The sequence below is a fragment of the Labrus bergylta genome, chromosome 13 (genome assembly GCF_963930695.1).
Source record: "Labrus bergylta chromosome 13, fLabBer1.1, whole genome shotgun sequence".
Classification (NCBI taxonomy): domain Eukaryota; kingdom Metazoa; phylum Chordata; class Actinopteri; order Labriformes; family Labridae; genus Labrus; species Labrus bergylta.
Window position 1 is genome coordinate 22616527 of NC_089207.1, and position 21610 is coordinate 22638136.

General features: G+C 38.1%; 1 protein-coding gene across 1 annotated transcript in view; it reads left to right on the top strand.

The window, feature by feature from the left end:
* The window catches only part of asic4a (acid-sensing (proton-gated) ion channel family member 4a), a 77254-nt gene that overhangs the window by 40761 nt on the left and 14883 nt on the right, over positions 1-21610 (top strand). The window lies entirely within an intron of this gene.

Sequence of the window (21610 nt, forward strand, 5' to 3'; positions counted from 1 at the left end):
GCAGGCTTGGGGAATTTCCAGTGCGATCTGCGACTGGCTTTGTGCTTTTCAATTCAATTACACGCCAACTCTTTACTCTGTGACAATGTTGGATATCAAGCCCTCTTAGATGTGAGTTGAGTCATACATCTAAGCTTTGACACACAGTTCAAGGATTGGACAGAATAATTTACCATCAGTCTTATGCCTCATTTTATCCTCTCTGAAAATAGGGGAGGGAACATGTAGGAATATGTTAACTCTAAATGACCGTAATGTGGAGCAAGTTCTGGTAAGCAGCTCATTGAAGCAAACACACTGGTGGATTTTAGTCAAATGTGACTTTCACAAGAACAATAATTACTCCATCAAAAATAATGGCTTGGTCAATAGTTTGTACGTAAAATTTGAGCTATTCCACCAAAAAAAATAAATCTGGTTGTTCAATATAACAAACAGCAGCATGTACTCATTGAAACATCAATTGACACATCATACTATCCACAGGACATAGACACAACTTTCTAAATCCATGTGAGGCCAGGGATGGGCTTCAACATGTTTAGTCCTGGTGCATTTACTAACTAGTGAGCAGTTTAAATCATTTTATAATCCCAGTGCACCTTTCGACTGCCATTAGAGCTCTGTTGATACACTGAATAGTAAATATATTTACAATATAAAACACAACCCAAACTGCCCCAACAGACACTACTGCACTCTTTAATTACCATTTTTAAAGCTCAATTGGACTGCGTTGAAATGTGGCTAAAGATTCACATTCAAAGAATTTTCTACAATCCTCACCACTGAGTTTTGAAAATGTCAACAACCAAAGAAAACAGAGGACATTTTATCTGCCAGTTTGATGGGACTACTTTTGCAAACCCCTGTTCCTAAGGATTGTTTATCTCCTTCTACAATGTCAGCAAATGTAAAATGTGTCTTTTTAGTTTCTCTCTCCCCCCCTGTGGAAAAAAAAGTTAAACTCTAACTGTGAGAAGCTTTAAGTATCATACATAATCCCTCTTGCTTCTGACAGGAATGAGAAACTTGCCCTAAAGACCACTGAACAGATTTTTAAGTAAGTGTGTGAAAATCCAGCAGGATAAGAGAATGCCCCACTGGATACACCAGGATTAGTATATCTATTGATTTGTGTCATCATGAGGAACAGGCAGTATATTACAAGCACATTAGAAGACAGTATCGCTCCACATTAAAATGTGAGGGAGTGGACAAGGGCACTTCAAACAGATCCTTTGCAGCTATAGGCCTATGATTTGCTGAGTGTGTTTTTCCCAACAGGTATGTAGAAATATCTTCTCATTATAGCTCAAACATCAAAGCTAAAAACAAAAAAATCCATATCCACTCGCTAGGGCTGAAGCTTTAGTGAAGCTCAAGATTAAACATTTTGATTTAACCTAAAGAATGACATTTTGCGAGGAAGGAATTGGCATTGGAGACTTCCACTGGGGAGAGAATACCACAAGGACTGATTTTGTAGACTCTGCAAGGTGTTGACTTCAGCATGTATGTCTCACTAGCTGCTGAAAAGAGCAAAAACCATCCACCATGGCACTGTCAATGTCCTGCAAGGCTAAAAGTCAATGTTCCAGCTTTTTACACAACTCATTGCTCTTTTGATGGACACTTTTATTGCAAACACTTGAATTGTTGCACCTCGAGAGCTAACTGTGAGAGCAACCTTGCAAATATTCAAGCTTTAAGCAAAATATTACTAATCCAGCTATAATTGACATAGGCACTACCTAATACTACTACTCCAGGTGATAACAACCAAATCAATTCAAAACATACAAGATTATGGCCAAAGACTGACTTGAAAAAAAGAACACAATCCTTGAAGAGAAAAATAGTTCATTGTATAAAAACAGACCGAGAAGCAGAAGGAAGTATTAGGAAGATAGTAAGGCCTGCTTGGGCACTAACATGTACAAAAGGATTTTCTGCATCATTTACCTCTGTCAAATTATTTTTTTAGAATCACGATTAACAGCTCATTTTCAACAGTTAATCGCCATAAATCACATTTTAATTTTTAAAATGTTAATGTTTAAAATCCCATTATTTTGCATTTCAAAATGTTTTTGTTGTGCTTTTATTTTTGTTATTTGTACTGTGTTAAGCTAAGACTTATTTACTTCCTGTTTGGATAAAGTACTACTTTTATAATGACCATAGAGTGAAAGGTACGCCAATAACTTAACCACAGAAAAGGAAATTGCTACAGATCAAAATGTGAATTAAAAATGTCCAAAAGGTACGTAAAGAAACAAATTTTGATGTCACAAATTTTGACTTATCAAGTGTGCTGTCTGGGAGATTTTTAAATTGAAATGAGCCATTCAGAGGTACAGCAGCGCCTTTTTTCACCACTGCAGCTGCTGGAAGACACACTTACAGTGTGCAGAGGACCATAACAGCATGGAATTAATGCAATGCGTTAATGTCTGACCTTAATCGCATCACAATTAACAGGTTAACTCTTACAGCCCTACCTTCCTAATTTGCTCCTGTTCTGGACAGTGCAGTGAAATGATTGACAGCATTCAGTTCCTGCCCTTTGAATTACAGACTGACAATGACTTTGTCCAGACAATGGATCAGAGTGGCCCCTAACCAGTTTCAACTAAACCTCATACTAAGTATGTGCTTATCTAAATGAGCATCTGAATCCTTCCAAGACAAGAAATTGAACTCATCCCTCGGAAGGTAAAGAAACAGAAACCATGCACAGTTAACAATTTAATAAGCAAGGTCAGAGTATGGGAGAGAAGATGTGAGAGAGAACAGACATCAGAAATGTTTCTTATTTCTTGATTCCTCAAGATTCAGGCAGATGGAGCACCTGTCGTGAAAAGATTCCATCAGAGTGAGAAAGACAGGTCTCCTACGGTGAAAATGGTGACAATATGTGTTTAACTGGAGCAGGCGGAACCTTATTCAGTGGAAGAACAGCAGCCTTCCTTGACTCCAGGAACAGCAAACCTATATGTCATTAAACTGTGAGATACAGATTTAACATACGAAAAAGACGCTGCCACACAATCCAAACTTGGAGAAATATGTCTATAATGAAACCATATCCAACATCTTGTGTGATGTGACTTCCAAAATTTGGAGCAAAACCAAACACTGCAGAAAACAGATACACTGCATAGCGTGATCACAGCTTGTTACTGCTGTTACACTGCTGTTGAAGAATTTAAAGACAAGCAATTTGTAGGTCCTCATTATAGGGAGTAGCTTCTTAGTTTGTTTTGATGTGTTTTCTCCAATAGAAGGATTTGTTTTCATTTCAATCAAGGAGGTCATGCTTTCATGGACATTTATATGTTTGTCGGTAGGATGTCAGAGATAATAGAAAAGTACAGGTCGCATGTTTATGAATGCATTCGTCAAGGAAAACCCCATTACATCTTTAAAAAAACATCCAGAATCAAGTTGAAAACAATCAATTTTATCAGTCTCACAAACAAGTAACCTTTACCAAGTTTTAACATTGCTGACTATGACAAAGTGAACAGTGCGCTGCATTTAAAAATACAGTAAAGCATACACTATGCTCTGCAAATGAAGTGGACCTGGTTTTCCCATCACAACAGTGCTCTAGTTGGTAGCTAGCACTCCTCTCTTCTGTCGTCCCCCAGTGGTGGAATATGTAACCAAACTCCATTTAATCCACACAGTGCCCTTAAGGAAAGCTAAAGACACTGCTCTTTCATGAACACTCTGCACTCAATGATAGTGATACTATTGATGCTAACGAGGACATTGTGACAGTGATAATGATGATGATGATGATGTGGATATTGTATAGTTGTTGATTAGGATGATGATTATAACATTTAAAATTAAATCAGCTTCTGTACACCCTTTGCATTGCCTCTGGGCACTGCCCTGTCTACACCTGTGACCGGCCAGATTGTTTCCCTCCTGCCTAGAACCTTGTTTGTGATGTATGTCACTTTTGTACAAAAGCAACTGCTTAGTCACACTGTAACATTGTAAAAAAGCATAAAAAAACATCACCCCTAAAATAAATGCTAGAGTCATGTTAGAAGTGCAGTTTTCTTTCTAAGGGGCCTTGGTAAACCGTCCTCTCCACTGAGGAAAAGTCCTTCCTGTAGCAGCTATAGTTCCAACACAAGCTGAGTGTCAGCCCCTCTCTTTCTCCAGTGCTAGAAATGTCCTAATAATAAATAAACCCAAGAGGCATTGTTGTATTTGGCATAATATGTGTATTTACCCCAGACATGTTTGTACTTTCTTAATCTAAAAAAGCTCAAATAAAACAATTTTATTTTCAGATATTAAAATTAAGCTAAAGATTAAATGTTATTGTATTTGGTTGTAGTTGGGGAATGAAGTTTAAGGTAGTGGCACAACACTTCATTTCCCATTGGAGGGCAAAAAGAAAAAAAGTACTAACAACTTTAAGTGCAAGAGAGCATCACGCAAATAAGCAGAATATCTCATGTAAGGGCTACTCATTATGACAAAAAGAAAAAGCATACCTTTTAGTTTCATTCAGCAAAGCTGCTCCATCGTTAAATAGTTGCTGTGCAAGGACCTCCTGGGAAATTAAAAACATATTGTGCCACAATTTTCCTGTGACTCAGAACATCCCTTGGGAGAGCACTTTTAAAATTTCTAATAAAGGAGACTTGAAATTACAGAGAAGGGACCTGGCATTAATTAAACTGGGGATTTCAGTAGGGTCAACTTCTCATATTTATCCGTTTATATCCATGGTTTGTCCTTCTATAAAGACTGTACGGTGTATTGAGGTCGCAGCTCATGGGTAAAACAAACATGTGGATGTTCTAAAGTATGATACACAGATGATTTATTTTTTACAATAACACTACAATCATAAGGCTATATAAATGTGAAGTCCAGGTCGGGGAATATCTGCAAAAGTCTACTTTTTATTTTGTCTTATAGGGGCCATTCATTGTGGGAAAAAATGACTGTTTGGTTTTTAATTATAAGATTTGAATGTCATCACCTCATTTGTAAAATTAATCTTTTAAGTAGGGTCTGGAGAGAAAATCTGTTTTAATAAGAATTTTCTTGCCATACAAAATTACCTGTTGGTAGTTTGGGTCTTCTATTATTACTACCGCACCAATCTACAAATGACCATTCACTATCAGCCTGCAGTTTTAGGTATCAAGGAGCTGACTTTCCAATCTCTGATTGCAGAAAAATGTGTTTTAATTGTAATATATATGGCCTCAACAATGCTGATCAAAGATAAGGCCAGCTTTAGCTCAATACCAACAAATAGCATGGTAGAGCCAAGTAGGAATGATGGATGGCCCCTCCTAGCTTCTCTGGTTGTTTGTTTCATACCTCGCTGTGTTTAAAAATGACCCTTCAATACGATACCAAGGGTGGAAACGAGTGTTCTCAGCTGCGCTGAAAGAGGACATGCATGCTTGGGTAATCCTTCACCATGGCTTTTACAAGGACTTTTCTTGGACCACAGCAATACTTGAAACATCAATATTGGCTGTGTGCTATCCCCTTTGGGTAGGTTCAGTTGATGGCTTTCCATCCCTGTATGAGGCTTACTGGCAAAGATGGAAGAGGCATGGGAATGCACTGACATTGATTTCTTCATCCCAATGCACATGCTGATGTATTGACTTTCATGCCAATCGGTAGCGATCTTTAAGCCACTGTTTAGCGGACCTAAAAGACGGTGAGCTTATTTCATTTCACTGCAAAACTGTCTTCTTTTTCGGTTTCTTCAAGGAAGGAAATTACTTTGACTGCTTTCGTGTTTGAAATCTTGCCTTAGTCAGTTTTGAAAAAGCTGTCTTGACAGACTATGTGATTTTTTTTTTGCTGAGGGGTCTCTAGGTGCTCTTCTTTGTTGCATATAATATCGTTCACTTGCAGTCAGTTCCTTATGATTAAAATGTCTATAGACTCTTTGAAGGGTAAAAACATACATACAGACCTTCAGTTGGCTGGGCCATCATTCTTTTGTCATGGGAAAGTATTGCATCTGGCTTACTTAAACATGGATGGTGCAATTTCTCGCCAATGATAATTCAAGCAGAACACAGTTTCAAAGAGAAGCATGTTAAGGCAACTGGTGTCTTTAGACTTACATTTTGCAGCTTGTTGTTACAGCGAGGTTAGAATAAACAAGCCTTCTCTCTGACATCTGTCAAAGTGAATTATAGATCTCGACAAGACCTGTAGAAGTCTCAGTTGTTTTTGGTTCAGGGCTCTGTTGTGTGTAATAATAAGTCATGCTTTTAAGTGCCTAAAAGATACAACACGTGCTCTAGTGAAAAAAACTAAACAAAGAAAAACATATACTGCAGCTGCTTCCTACCTTCAGGTAATGCTGCATGCAATATGGTGTGTGTCTCTGTGTGTGTGTCTGTATGTGTGTATGTATGTATGTATTTATGTGTGTGTGTGTGTGTGTGTGTGTGTGTGTGTGTGGTGTGTGTGTGTGTGTGTGTGTGTGTGTGTGTGTGTGTGTGTGTGTGTGTGTTCAGCTCAAAACAAACTTGAAGTTGATATCCACAAATCTGCTTTGCGCTAGTAGCATCGCTGTGCCTGATCTGCTGCAGGTTACAAACAGACTGTTAGAAAAGTGAACTCAGTCAGAGGACTGAGGTCTGCGTTAGCTTAGAGCTATGCTTCCATCGGACAGTAATCCAGCCAGCTAACGGTTAGCTGAACTGTCTGCATACCGGGTAAAGGGGCTAGCTACTGCAACTAATGCTTTTGTTTCGGTGGTGCGGATATGCATTTCTATGTCACCAAGCCTCACAGCTATCACGGCGAATAAAACAAAATGAATAGCGTGTGTCACTGTCACTGTGGGAGGCAGAGGAATAAACAACTAACAGAAACGACAGGAGACAGCAGCAAAGAGACAGAGACTCTTGAAACTGAGCTCCAGTAAAACAAATACAAGATCAGAGAAGCTTGTAATAACAGTCACATAAGTCATGAAGGTGAGAACTATGAGTGCTTGATCATCTACTGCACATTTGATTTAAAAGCAGATCAATGAGCCAGTCCATGTGTATTGTTTATTGACAGTCAGGGAAGAGTACTCAGACATTTAAATAAAGAACACGTCGTCATATCAAAGTGTTAAAATACTACAAGCAAAGTCCCAATAATAGCAAAAATAATGCAAAATATAAAGCGAAAATCATTAGAACCAAAATGTTCTTAGTATCATAACTTAGCCTACTCATTGTAAGTGTTTTTTTCATAATTTTATATTTAATATGACTCAATTATAATTATTGATGCATAACTGTATACATTATTTGTTTCCAAATAGTTTTAACTACTTTATATACTGCTGAGGGCTTCTTTAGAGTGCTTTTCCTACACTGCAAAGCTGCTAACCAAAGAACATTTGAAAGAAGTACAATCCCCTCCACTGTAATATAGTGGATCAAGTGTGAAGTGAAATAATCTTGAATCTAGAATTACAGAAGTAGAATACAATATCCTTAAAATGACACTGTTATTTTCAATTCAGTGCTTTCCACAACTGATTTTTGAATGACCCTGTAACTAAGTCTAAGTGGCTGGTGAAAAATATTTTGGCTGGTAATTATTTTTGGCTTACCTGCCATTGTCCGATAGACCAAAAAGTTAGTTTTAGACCCTGGTAGGAACCCTGCAAATGACCTTGAAGGTCTGACTTTGAAGTAGACACTGGCATGCTTTATTTAATACCCAAAAATCAAGATTAACTGTCTTCACTTTTATTACTGAATCCAAAAATCTAATAATTGTCTTTTCAATTTCTTTCAAAGTTTTGACATTTAAATAGTCCAATTACTTCTTCAATTAAACACATTTCAACATTTGATGGATATGTAAAGCGTCATTATTGTACTAGTTCACTTCTATCTGCTGAAGTGCCAGTCACTTGAAATATAAATGCGTAGTGTCTGTTATATGCACCAAAATTGCGCTCAGTTGAATTAATGAAACTCAGATCCAATCCGAGCAGCGAGGGACAAGGTCAAAGTCTAGGCTACCCCCTCTGAAATTGATTTGACACAGATTCATCCACATGGAGCAAATGTGTGTTAAAAAATGCATGATGCTTGATATTTTTATATTAGAAATGTTCCTGTTACGTTCACCTGTGGCACATAAAGTGTATATATATATATATATATATTATACATTTTTAGACAACAATACTTGTCTATTAAACTTGGATCAATTAAAATCATTATCATTATTATCTAAAAGTACCTTGCACTCGGGAAAGCCATAAAAGTGGAAGATCTGTCACATTTATAAAAGAAAACGAGTTTCTCAAACCAGACGCTGAAAGGCTCTAAAGCACACAAAGATTTTGGGGTCAAAAATATATTGAGAAATGTATGGATTCAACTTAAAGCAATTGTAAAAATAAGTGAGAGGGAGGGGTCAGGATTAAGGTCTTTGAGTGTCATACTGTGAGCAGAGTGTGTAGTCAGTCACTTCTTAGATTTTGTGAAACATCTTGGTCAGCCAAACATGTTTTAAATGACAAAAAAGAATGTGAGTAATACATTTCACATTTAGACATGAAATATGTAGAATAAATGATCCTGTTTGACATTGTTTACAGTTTTATTGTAATCAGTGTTTACTGTCTGTATAGCTTGTTCATATTTTGATTATTGGCATTTAGAAGATATAACAGATGACTGATGGGAATCAGCTGCAGAGGTGGTAATCCAAGGAAATCCAGCAGTCTCTATGTTTAATCTGTTTCGCTCAGCTCTGCTTTCCCCAACAGTGCAGAAATAGCTCTCTTTTTCTCTTCCCCACACAGATCCTTTTTGACAAAATTCAGAATGATGGATCTAGAAATATCTTTAACATTACCTCATTTGTTGTTTTGTAATTTCTGGCAACAGATTGCCTACCAGTAAGACTGGAAGGAGCCGTTGCTCGCCTCTGAGGCAGGATAGACACAAATGTCCATTCAATAAATATTATAAATAATAACAGAAGCCTACTAATTTAATGAAGGGCAGCGCATTTATTGCAGTTAGACAATGTAAAACAATATGAAACATAAATTATAGATAAATAAAATATAAATGTATTTTCCTTTCTTTTTTGTCAAAAGGGGCAAAAGAGCCAAATCTGGGTTGCTGACTCCAAGGTTAGATTATGGCAAAATATTTTCTGTTGTTTAATATGAAAAAACTTCCTAGGGTGGGTTAAAAGTAACTTGTCATTTGTTTTCACACAGAACAGGACATCAGTCTCCTTAGAGAAAGTCCAGTGATGTTTGGGCATACATACATCGGAATCCAACCCTACCAGTGCCAAATATATCAGCCTTTCTACAATGCCATAAAAAAGTGATATAGCACTCTTAATGAAAATGATAAAGCCACTCTCGTTTTGCATAGGACAAACATGTCCTTTGCAAGTGTTGGTTTTCACAACTTGGGAATTAGGATGATATAAAGATCTTGCCATACCTGGTCAAAACCCTATGGTGGCACTACAGAAAAAAAATAGCAGAAAAAAGGTTACAAAGAGTTATCCTCTGGGAACCATGAATGTCAGTACTACATTTCAAGCCAAAGCTTGATTTGATTTTACAGTCAGCCTGAATTAAAGTGTTGGACCACCTGACCACTGACATCCCTAGGCTTCAATATTTCTGCTATAACATAAAGCTGACACTTGCAGTATATGCATTCAACGTAAGGTTGACTGCCAGTCACATAACTGCCTTGTGAAAAAATAGCCATATGACTGCATTATGGTTGATTTGGTCTACCTTTTAAGTTGGACATATTGTATTATTTTATTCTTACTGTGAGTGATGTAATTCAAAAATGGAACACATTTTGACCTCCACCACAGCTTAGCTGAACATACAATGGCACAAACTTACTCTGAGGCTTGGACTGTAAATAAACAACTTCATCACGAGTAAACTCTGAGGAGATCAAATGCACTTTGACAGGCAGGGCTGTAGCCACAGGAAGCCTTCCAATTTTTGAGACTCTATCACAAGCAAGTGCTTTAACTGACAGTCAGAGCCCAGGCAACAGGCCTAGGATTGTCACGAATGTGGGATATACAGAGCCCAACATCAACTCTTTCTAATCCACACTGAGCGCCGTTGCCTCTGATGCAGGATATCAAAAGTGCCTGTTGTGTTCATAGAAAATTGGAATTTAAAAGTGAGGCAGCTGTGTCATCAGCTTCTAAAGGTTTCTGGAGCCAATGTGGTAACCTTGTTTGTAAGGTGAGAAATTGATCTTTGGAAATAAATGTTCTTTAAACCTCCAAATGGACATTAAATGCTAAACATATTGTACCATGTAAAAACAAAGGATGGATAAAGATTTGGTGGAAAATTATCCATTTTTAAAAAACACTATTCGTTATTCAAGTTTGGACCACAGGATGCAGCCTGGAAGGAATCCTGTGGTCTCATGATCCACATTAGGCAGAACTGTAGTCCACATGCCAAACATCTGGGCATGTGGCATCCAGCCACTCAGCTAATGGCAGGCCAGATATCCAGCCTGTCTTTGATGTGCAGACAGGGATTACAGTGGTCCCCTGCGCTAACTGTTAATAACCTAGGATTGAGGGAGCATCGTATCATCTATAATCTTTATTGAACTCCATCAGAAAAAGAATAGGAACAAACAAAGAACAAAGGGAACTGAAATAACTCATGTGAGATACCACTTCAAGCTCTTAAGTCACCATGCTAAATATAAGAATACTTATCCGTATGAAATATAAATGCTTTATGAGCAAGGATGTGCAGCTGACTGAAATATGTTTACTTACTCATTTGTTATTCAGTTTCTGCATGAATGTGTGTTTGTAGGATAAAGGATGAATGCATGTTGAGTTATTGTTTAAAATTAAAATGAGGACCAGACCACCCGAATTGCAATCAATGAAATTGATCATCAACTCTATCTGTCCCCTCCAAATACACTGTGACAAAATATGATAATTTTTCTCTGTAGAAAAAAAAATGTCTATTCTGAATTTGGTCAGAGTCAGTCAAGGACAGGATCAGTGGTCTGGAGTTTTCAATTCCATTTGCAAGTCCTTTGTTCCATTGCTGCATTATCTCCTTCTTTAACTCAGCCATTTGAGCGGACTGTGATGGGAGGCCAAATTAAACAGGGTGTGTATAGGTGTGCAGTTTGAACCTCTGTGTCTGCGAAAAGTCCTTTTGGCTTTGGTTAAAGCGTCAGCAAAGTCTAATGGACTGTAAGATTTGCATTTGAGTCAGAAAAACTCATACTTTTTTTATTGGGTTGATTTATGTTGAACATGAATCTCCATGAACATAAGTGTTACACCGTTGACTGAAAAATATTATTTGTTGTACTCACTACAAGGGAAAGGTTTAGATAAGTTAGTCTGTAAGTGAATAAGTAACTGCCCATATTGCACCATCTTGTGAATAAAGCAAGTGTTACATGTCATCAGGAGTCCCAGGATATTAGACATGTTACACTGGAGGAGAGGGAAATAAAAACTATTTGTTTTATCTCTTGAACCAGCTGCATTTTCTAAGTATTTGCAATCACAGGCATTTGTATATGTTGATACATGTGCGCAGTTATGAAAACCTTGTCACAAAATGACAAGAGCTTGCAGCTGATATTTATTTTCATCGGTATCTCTCTCGTATCCCTGAAGGGACACCGTATTTCATATTGATGATTCATGTCAAAAGATAGTAGATCCTGCCTTTCCTCCCTGGTAGTTTCATCAACCTTAACATGTGGCTCCTATCCAACAGATATCATTTCCCCAGAGCTCCATGGAAAAGAAAAACAACCACGCAGGTGTCTTGGTTATGATTAATACTGAATAAAAGTTTGGCCAGGTAACTGTGACGGTGTTTCTTCAGTGGCAGTAGGGTGAAAGTGTTTGGACTGAGTGGAAGAGACGAGCAGAGAGTGGTGCAAGATTGAGAGCTCGGGAAATACATTATTTTGTTAATGACAGCGGTACCTTAATTAAACCTGAATATCAAAATGACTGCGAAAAACAACATCGACAGTTTAACAAATGCCTTAGGCAGGACTGTTTGCTGGTGCAGTGCCAAGGGCAGATTTCTCCCTGATCAGAACTGTGCGCAAAAAGAGGTGAGACAGAAAAGTGAAGCATATTTTGCTCATGTATAGCAGGAAGCACGCTCCTTGTTACTTGAGAGTCCTATTAGCTCATGCATTCAGTATGACTGTACTATACTTCTCTCTTCTGAGCCATGACCTCAAGCTCTGAAGAGGAAGAAATAGCCTCACATTTTTTTGTAAACCACCAAAGGGCAAAAAACATAACCGTAGCGCTGTTCTGGGGTTTGATGGGGATGATCCTAAGTGACTCAGATGAGACATAGTTTGCAGAAACCCCATGAACATGCAAAGGATAATACACACTTGTGTTGTCAGCTCATTTTTCAGCTATAATGAAGGGTTTGGGTTTGGAAAGGGTTAAAGATATCGTGTCAAGAAAATCCAAACCCTAATAGACTAATTAAAACGGATAAATTGATAATTCAAACTGTTGTTCCATATGGAGCACAATTAATAGGAGCTACTCTGTATGGCTTTTAAGGTCAAGAATTACTACCATTTTGGGTCGACCCAGGAGCATGCTCTAACTGCTGGAAATGATTTATCTCAATTACACATAAAGACTGATTAGGGACCTGCCTCACTGCAGTGATTCAAATGAATTATCCCCATTATGACAGTAGTTTCTAATCACACTTATAAAACAGCACCTTTATGGGCCCATGGCTGGGATATTAGTGCAGACTACACTCATAGGAAGCTTTCGCTTCACTGAGGATGCTGAATGTGGTGGACTGTTCTATTTGTGAGTTCCTGTATTGTGCCAAAGAGCCTGTCCATTTTCAACCTCTTTTTCAAGAGCATCTCTCACTGCTCCATTAGCTGAGAATGCTCGGATATGCAGGGAGTAGCAAGGGGGGGTGAGCGGTGGGGGGGGGGGGGGGGGGGGGGGTGTGTATGGGAATACTAACATTTGAAGAGAGAGAGGTTTGCTGAGTGCACTATTCTGACTTTGGTGCTCCACTTATCTCTGATGCTCTGTCGGAGAAAACCAGAAAGAGGGCAGCAAAGGCAGAGAAGAGATGAGTCAGAACTCCTACACTAATGACTAAAACAAGCCCTGCAGGTTCATATCAGAGTTTATCATTTAAATGTATGTTTTAACGTCATAAGGGAGAAGAAGAATAAAGAGGATGTAAACCTAAACATGTCGATGTAAGTTCACCACCTTTTACTGTGCACCTAATGCCGTATTTGAGAATGCACACAGTGGGTGAGTTTGAAATTCAATCAGAGAAGGTTATTCTCTGTTATTATTTTGTCTGCTGGGAATATCCAGCCATCACTTGCAATTCTTATGAACATTTGAATATCATATTCATTAAACGTGTCATTCTGCCCAACCACAGAGCTAGACTTACCATGATAACAGCCCACTGATGACACAATATTTACCTCACTTTGGCTCTATTAAATAAGCAGTGAAATCGTAGCACTCAGTTGTGTAATGAAGATTTGAACTGATTCATAATAACTGTAATGTTCTGAAAGGCATTCCAAAGATGCATTGCAGTGCTGTGTTTAGAGGCTGACATTGAGATGGAGGTTAATGGTGCAAAACGTGTGTGCCTTACATTCCCGTCTGCAGTGTTATGGCATCATGTCTGAGCCTCTTCTCATTTCACCAAACAAGATGTAGTATGAGTTTATATCACCTCTTGTCAGTTTTTCAGACAGGTTTGCAGGGTTAAAACTGTACTTTTTTCTTCTAACGTTGACCTTAAAAATGTTAAAAGATCTTTGCGACCTTTTTATTAGCCTTGTGTTTTCTGGTGGCTCACAGGAGCAGAATATTATGTTTCCTTTGTGTGGTCTTATTGCAATGTGTTAAATGTGTTTTCCATAGCATTTAAGTAAGTACACTGAGTTAATACATTGCATTGGGTACATGTATTTTTGTATTTTTAGTACCTAAGTAATGGGGGCATTTATTAATTAACAACGATGTTACCTCTTATTTCTTGCTGGGCAAAGATGATGACACTGTCTCAGCAAAATATAACATTTATTTTCATAGCAAATAGTAATATTTATGTTTTCAAGAAGAAGCATTAAAGCATGAAACTATAAAACTGTGCCTTCCATAGTTTAGGTTAGTATTTAATATCATAAGCTCTATCTTGCTTTTTCAGTTCGACCATCAGAATAAATGAGTGTAACTGTGGCGCAGAGTAAAGTTGTGAACAAAGACAGTCTTATCTGCATTGGGAATGTAGTCAAACATTAATAGCTTAGCAAATTGTATATCTGGCCAAAAAGGAAGATTTGGCAAACATCCCCTGACGCGAATGGCTTGAGTAGAAAGTAAAGTATTTTCCTTTACTAATAAGCATCATCAGTAATTCACATTTCCTTATACTTCAATTAAGAAATGATAAAAACAAGTGGATTGACTGATCGGTTGGTTGGTTTTGTTACTACAGGGTTCTTTTTTCTAGTTTCAAGAACTATATTTGCCACAAGCTCTAAGGAAAAAAACGAGACCCATCATGTAAATCATCAATTCATGTCACATTGTGACTGGAGCCTTTTTGCTTGTAGGTGGTAACGAAGCCATTAAATCAAGAAATGCTCTTTCTTAACCTTAAACCTGCAGAGCCCCCTTATGGTTTTCAACTGCCAGTCATTGCTCTGGCATATTCTACCACCTTCTTTAAATTAATTCAAATCCTCCCTCCTCATACTCAAAGAACTATCTGGTGACATGCAGCCCGCCTGAAAATGGATGTCCTCTGGAGTGCACTGAAGTGATTCCTGCTGGTTATTTAAAAGGAAAAGCGGCATGCTTCTGTCAGATCAGGGTCATAAACAGGGTGTTTGAGGGTTTACCCCACCTGGTATCATACATTACACTGTAAGAGGTTGGTCTCTAAATGCATAAAGCATGGAGAGACATTTTGGAAAAATAAAAATAAAAACATGTGTAAAAGATACATAATGAGGCATTTAAAAGGGTAATGCTATAATTGTTGAGATACGATATGTCCATGTATTATCAACTCAGGCACCTTTACAAAATGGTTATTATAGCTAAAGGCCTATAGTACACGGAGGGGACCTCAAAATGTTCAACAGTGCAAACACAAGACATCCTCTAGCTCTGGATTTGTAAATAAACAACAACAACCTTAAATGGAAAGCTTAAATCAAAGCTGGAATCCAACTCCAGTGCAGGCACATACATATGCAGCCTACATATAATAAATGTTCTCTATTGAGTAGAATCTAGCACTAATAGAAATGCCTTATTAAAATGAAAGGGTAGCATAGTTCTTTTCCCCAAGATTGCGAAAAAACAATGTTTTTTTTCTTTAAACAGGGTTATAATCATACAGACTTCTTCTACAAGAGATATACCATGGTTTCACACTCAGGTAGCTCATGGTAAGTCTACCTTGAATGGTTATGACATTATCTGTTAATCAAATCTGCGATGGAGAAATTGAATGGGATTGTTACTTCCTGAACCACACTGTTGAGCCCTATTTGCCGATTTGACGGAATTAAGCAGGCTGTCTAAAGAGGGTGGCGCAAATTCGTTTTGGGCGTGTTTGACTTTATTAAGATAGTTACTATACTTGGTGCACAATCTGGGTATAAAGCCAGACACAGAGTGCACAAAGGTTGGATTATGTTGCTAGATTATGAATTGTTTTTGGAGCAATATGAAGTAAACCGATTAGAGTCTCAGCTTTCTATCCCGTTGAGAGCCAGGTGCGCTTGCAGGCCGGCTTGTTGGTATTTATGCAGCAGATTTTATTCTTTATTCTTAAATAGACCAAACTCCAGCCAGCTCATTTGACCTTTCTGTGCCACTGAAAACACACAACATACACAGGACACTATGAACTATGTTGATACATAGTTTAAGTTACATTAAAGTCAAGCATTCCCACGACATCAGTCACGATCCAGAAGACACAGAGAACAAGTCACAAAAGCGTTTACTCATTAATTATTAAAACACTTTGACACGATGGAACAGGATCTGTGTTAACTAATGTTCTGTGAGCTCAACATTTATTTACTTATTTTCTCTGCTGGAATCATCCGCTGTGTTCTGTAATGTGTGCATAAAGAACGCTGGACAGTATGTAACAGTATCTGTGTATAATATTGTCGGTGGCACTCTTAATTATGTAAAGGATTAATGATAAATCCAACTCTATAGCATGAGAGCATGTGAGAGTTTGCACGTGTTTCTGTGGGTTAGACTGAATGTGCAGTGAAGTGAGTGAGCATAGAGAAGAGCTTGGAAACAAAGAGAAACCAAAGCTTTCAATTCCCAGCCTTCAAAACCATTCACATCTTCATTTGAATTTATCAACAAATGCTCTGATATTTAACTGTAGTGCAGATGTGTTGTTATAGCAATAAGTAAGGTCTTTTACCTGCTCTTTTGTAAAGTGTCTCGAGACAACACTTGTTATGAGTTGACGTGATACAAATAAAGATTGATTGATTGATTGATTGATTGGTTGATTGGTTGGTTGATTGTACAAACGAGCTCAGAAGGAGTTTGTCGTGAGCTCGCGATGTAGGCTCATCTTTCTAATGCTTCCTAAATAGCAGGAGCATACTGCATCACAGGCTTTAGACCAGGTTTTTGGTGATCGAAGGCGCATTCGATTTCTGCCTTTTCTTACCTCATATTAAAACAAACACACCTATTTGCTGTTTAAACAATGCAAGTGTACTGTTCTTTCTATGTGTTGCACTTCACAAGTGTTATAGAATAGAATAGAATAGAATTACTTTATTGATCCCAAACTGGGAAATTGTGGATTCCCGGTTTGGGATCAATTTCCCTGTTAACATAAATAAACAGCCAGCCGAACTCCTTTTCAAGAGCCAGGAAGTGAGCATGCTTACTCCTTTAATGACTTCTTCAATGACAATGAATCGGAGTGAAACTAGAAAAGAAAATACAAGCTGCATTTAGTAGTTGACTATGAAACAATAGTAAAGTGTAAATTTACATTAAACTCCTATAAACTTAAAATAAATGTACATAAAATGTATCAATATAGATTATCAAACATGTAAACAACAAGTTAGACTTACCATTCTGAAGGATTCACACCAAGGATGACTTTAGATTCAACATGGAAACCCATACAGACACCACCATCCTTCTCTGTTTACCCACTTTCTACTTCCTGTTTCCTGCTTTCTGTGTCTTCACAGATTTCAAAATAAAGGAACAATAAACTTTTATTCAAACGACAATGAAATTTTGTCCTTTAACATATAAAACACAGCAAACGAATACAGTACAAATGCTTCTGTGCCAGCTCCTCCGCATAGGGGTCAAGTTGACCCTCAGGTTTTTTTTTAAGTAAAATGCTTAATTGACTAGGCCTGACTAAGGATTTACATAGTCGAGCCTGATTCATCAGATTTTGCCTATAGTCGACTGACAGTCGAAAGTTTTGTTAAAACATGTTTAGCTTGGGAGCAGCACTCTCTGGCGTCACCTCCGCACCACCAATAGGAGGGAAGATCAGATCACAACAAGCAGTGTCACACTTTCCTGTGCTCTAGTTTACAGACCTGCCGGCACGTTGGAGAGAAATATCTAGTTTGAAAAGATATTTTATAACAGTTTGGGCGTACCAGGTGTGTTAAAAACAGCAGCAGAAATGTGTGTTGTGCTTGTGAAGCGGTCGCTCCTGGACGATGCCCTGACGATTTCATGAACAGACACCCTCTCCTTCTGTGCTGCTTGTCTCCTCCTCTTCAGCAGTTAGTGGACAGAAAGCCGTTGCTTTTTGGTCGTGTGTCAGTACCCTTCTGCTCTACGCCCTACTCCGCAGCATGCATCTAAAAGGCCCTGAAGTCTGTATTAATTTGACCTTATAACGATATTACACATGTCGAATACATCAGACACACTTATATTGTGTGTGGGTCAGACCAGTGACAAACAAATGTCTTTGAACTTACCATTTGTAGATTTGTAGACTCTGCTGATCATAATATTCAACCAAAAATGATTCAGTAAAAGATTGAATGCAAACACATTACATCCATTACGATCCACTAAACGGTTCAGAAAACTCTGCTATCCCACTGACCTTTTTCTGACACTTGATAAAAGCCTATAACAGCCAACTGTGCTGATGACTGACATCTGTTGTAGCCAATGAAATTCTCTTAACATGGATACGCTGCTTCTATCAATAATAGAAGGGTAATTTCTTCATGCACACACTAAGGAGATACCAAGATAGGCTATGAGTCATGAATTATTTGGAGAAAACAGATCAACCTATGTAAAATTACTATTTAACACCCTCATATAGCTGGAATGGAATTATCTAAGTGCTCAACTATGAGACTGGCAGTCGACTGAGGCTCTGACGAACAAATCATCGAGTACTCGGCTATATGGGGTTAGCCTTAGTATTGACTAGAGCCTCTTGAAGAAAAGTATCCCTTTTTAGTATCTGTTTCAGCTTTTCAGCAAATTTTCTCATTTGACGCAAGGGAAATCATTGCTGCAATTGTTTTTTTAAATTTTGTGCTGTATAAATTGCAGTGTTTCTGGATTTGCAGCATATTTCTCCAAATCAAAATATTTTTGGCCATTGCAGTATGTGAAGCCTTGTCAGAAAAATAACTAACCGTACTGGTGACCCTATACTGGGTGGGGCTTGGGGTTTACCGCCTGCTGCAACTGAATCTCTGAATGTGACGCAGTAAAGCAAAAGAACACTCTTAAGTTATAGAGTCTTTAAAACAAGTATAACATGTGATCTAATAGTCTTCACATTTTCAGTCTTAATTGAATTTTGGTGCAAACACAATTTCATTACACAAGCAAGTTTCCACGTTCACCGGATAGTAATATCTTATGAGCATGGAAACTTGGGAATGTCTGATATTTTGCATCCAAGGGCCAGTTGCAAGTTGCTGCAAGCTTTGCCAAGCTGTCAATCCAGACTGGAATCATAAAAATTCCAAACGGAGGAGCAGAGTATTAATATTTGAATACAGTACATCACCAGATAATTCATAATATTAAGGACATATTAGGGCAATTATTTTACAAATTCAGGTTTCTAAGAAAATCTAATGAAATAAACTCAAGTTAAAAATCAGAACTTTAACACGTGCTTTTATCCATTCTCTTAACAATTTCAAGATCTTGAAAATGGATTGATTTTGTATAGACCTCTGAATTACAACCTACTGAAGGCATTAAATGTAAGAGTCATTAACTGTTGTTGTTAACAGCTTGACGTACTCGGAGGAGTACAAAACCTCTTTCATTTGTTTTGTAACTGCTGTGCCGCTGCACTGTTTCTGCTTGTCAACAGCAGTGCCAAGTCCCCCCTTGGGAATTGCCCAAGTCAGCCTTGTTACCTTTGCTAAATTTGGTGCGAGATGTAACAAGAGAAAAATGCTCCATCAATCATGTTGCAGATGCAGAGAGGGAGAAGTGGGGGTTCAGAGTCAGAGAAATAAACCAGTGAAAGCTCTGCCAACAACCATTTCCTGCGTGAGATGATGGGAAAACTTTGCTGAACTCTCTTGGGACTTCATTTGTGAACACGCCTGCGTCCTCCAGAGCCCAAAGTTTTAGAGCGGAACCTAGGCACTTGGTCGGGGTGTTTTGAGCATTTCTAAAGTGAAATCCTCCTTTCCCTCTGTTGCCTGCTGCATCAGATAAAGTCTGCCTGCCAAGGCTTAAGTGTGTCAATGAACAGGGATGGGGTTGGTGGTGGGGGATCAATGATAAGTGCAGCTTGCCTCTTTAACTACTCCACACAAGCCAAATAGAGATTAACCCATTTCAACCCTTATAACACATGTCAGTCAAAAGTCTCTTGAATACTCCTCTAAGAAGCCCCCTACCCCAACTTTGCCTCCTCGTTTTCATGGAAAGAGGCTATCACACTCACATGACAGATGCTGCAATGGACAGAAACAATGATGAGTGGTTATCGATACTAACTATACACATTTTCACCACATCAGAGCCTGAACTCAGCCATATTTCTTTGTATCTTGTGATTTTGCTCTAATTTATTTACCATGTCATAGAAGCCATCACTCCTACACCTTATGTCCCTTAGAAATAAAATGGGAAGTACTGTACATGCCACGACAACAGACTTTGCTAAATTGTTGCTCTAAAAAGTGTATGCCATCTCACCTGGTGAGATTTGTCTTGCTACTGATGTAATTAATCTCTAGTCTACAAAGCAGACAGACAGACAGACAGACAGAGATGGGAAAATGTACCTTCTTTCATAGTCCACATGACTTGACATAACTGTGAATCAACTCAGACATTTTGTTTTTCCTGCTTGTAAAGTCACCTCACTAACATGATTTTCATCAAAGATTAAAAAATCAACATCAAAGTCTCCCAAAATTAAGGATGCTGAGCACAGAATGCAGAACAAGCAGCTAAAGTGCATGGACCAGCCAATTGACCGGTTCATATTTTATTCCTACCAATCTAGGGCTTTGAAGACAGATGCACTTGCATCTGTAATGTAAAGAAGAACATTCATTTATTCAAAGTGGAACCACAACTGAAGTTTCTGTCAGTTAAAAGGAAGTTTTTTCTTGTAACTGTTACTTTGCTAACTGTTGCTAAGTGGATTAATGTTGGGACTTTGTAGATAATGTTAAAATGCATACAGCCTAGCTCTTATTAAAGTGTGTTGAGATAAAATAATATTTAAATTTCCAGCAATACAACAAAGATTGATGGATTAACTAACTCTGTGACGTGTTAACTGCACAATGTCTTTCAGTCAGTCAGTTTACATGCACAGTTAACTTGAGCTGTACGGTTACAGCTTGATTTGACCATTTGATTTGAAAACTCATCTCGCTGCGGCACCGGGAAAGAATGGATTTGACAAATATTTCAAACTCCAGTACAGAAGGTGGCAATGTGCCCCCTTTCTTCTTGCCTAAGTTAATAAATCCACCACATCATTACACATTTTCTGCTCTTGAAGTGTAAAAGGAAAACACAAAAATGTTCAAATGCTTTAAAAACATCCATTTGCGCACAGCTCCAGCGTTAAGAAGTCTAAAGCTAAAGTTGCGACTGCTGAGTAATGATGAGATTATCACTGCCTGGAGAGGTCTAGTGACCATGCTTTTGTAATTAAATTATAACTAAAAAACTAAAATATTAAATTCATGTTAAAATAGTTGGCATTTATCTAGGTGGTGATGGCATTCATCCTTCAGGTCTGAGGTCTTTATGTTAGGCCAACAATACCCTTTTTGTTTGCATTTAGGTCACAGATTTGTCCTTTAAAACTTCACCACAGGAGATTACTGACTTGTAAGATGGATATTTACTGCAGTGCAGCAGTTTAGATGAAAAGCATACAGTGGGAAGCTGTGTCCCACAGGGACAGCTCCTCTGATAGGTGGTGACATGATATCTCTTTCAAAGCTGCCTCTCTCCTATTGTCATTTGTTTTCATTTG